Source organism: Cupressus sempervirens, chromosome 10 (assembly GCF_028749045.1).
Source record: "Cupressus sempervirens isolate cs-2001-9-10 chromosome 10, ASM2874904v1, whole genome shotgun sequence".
Classification (NCBI taxonomy): domain Eukaryota; kingdom Viridiplantae; phylum Streptophyta; class Pinopsida; order Cupressales; family Cupressaceae; genus Cupressus; species Cupressus sempervirens.
The window spans coordinates 857,871,183-857,872,956 of NC_143127.1; positions in this window are offsets into that span (position 1 = coordinate 857,871,183).

Genomic DNA, 1,774 nt, shown 5'->3' on the forward strand with positions numbered 1-1,774 from the left:
ACAATTATGGCAATAAAAATTTGTAACATGATTAAATGGGGTAAGAGTGCAAAGTTGGGTCACAATTCCATGGAAGTCAACTCCGTGGAATGAGACCTTTTCGGAAATAGGTACCCAATTTCTTTAGAATTGGGTACCTAATTTTTAAAACATGGTTCGGGCACTCGATCCATATTCAAAAAATCAGGTACCCATTTTTTTGAATATGGATCGGGTGCCCAAACTTTGTTTTAAAGTACCCATTTTTTTGAATATAGATCGGGTGCTCAAACAATGTTTTAAAAATTGGATACCCAATTTGTTTAAAATTGAGTACCTGATTGCAGAAAACTACAAAAGATAATTTTTTGGGTTTCTTTTGTTCATTTTTACTGTTTACAAAATGTGAGTCTGATTTTAGCATAGATACAGGAGCCTATTTTTGGATTTCTACTAACCCCCTGTTGCTCTTTTTTGGTGTACTAGGTATGCTATTTTGTTTTCTACTATTTTATTTCATTGTTTTCAATTTTATGCTTTATAATTCCATCAATTTATTATTTTTTTCACTTTTAATATGTAAAATTGTAAATTTCCATTGTTAATAGTATTATCTTTAGATTATTGTATTTGTTCATTTAAATAGTTTCATATATTTTAATTTTTTAAATTTGTAGATGTTCATTTTAAAATTATTATTTTAGATGTTTCAATGTATTTAATAAAAATTACAATGTTGAATGATTAGATAGATGCAAATTAGATTGTTTAAACATGTAATTAATCTTACATGTTTAGCATGTGGAGGATCTATGGGAGAGCATGAGGTGTAATCTTAGTGACCTCATGCAAGATATTGAGACTATCAGTCATGAGGCCCACCTCCCTCCTCACCTACTATGCCTTGCAGATAGCATGCAAGGCACCATTCACTCTATACAACATTTGGATTCTAATATTGATAGCTTTAGATTATGGAGGTAAAACATGCATGCCTTTTATTCTAATAGCCTATCCTATAAAGAGGTCCATAAGCTCAAAATATTTAAATGATATTTTACAAGATATTTTGTAAACCCTAAGATAAGTGAGGAGACTGGCAAGAAGAAGCCTTGTATTTCTATTAGATGGTGCACACATCCACATATATTAGCACACTTTTGGGAGCAGTGGTAGATGGTATTTGACCATCCACCACACACAAATCAAGAGGTGCCCATGTACTTCCTTAGGAAGCTATGGGCTGAATTTGAATTGGGTTTGAAACCCAATTATTTTGATATTAGATCATTTCAGGGGGTTGGTGGAGGGATGCCTTAGGATAGGCTTGGGGCAAAGTTGAGAAATAGAATGAGAAATTTCATATGGCCTCAAACTCTTGTACCTCTTCTCACACCAATTTTACTAGTGCCACACCATTATCAAGAAGTGTCATCTGCTCTTATGATGATGTTGATACACCACATGATGACCATTATGATTTTGATGATGACACAAACATTGCCCATGGTGATGGTAGTGATGATATTGATGTGTCATCATTTGTTGACCTCATGCAGGGAAAGCCCAGACACAGTTAGGAGCAGGAGGTAAAATTTTAATTAAAATTTAAATAAAGTACATAATTATCTACTTTCTACATACATGTGTAATTGTATTAACCATATTAATGTATGTTGATTTTGATATAACAGAGGATAGATGATACTGTTCCTCCTAGGAGGTCGTATAGTATTTTTTTGAGACCTACAGACATTGTCATCCCTCATACAGTATACACTTTGAATTACGCTAT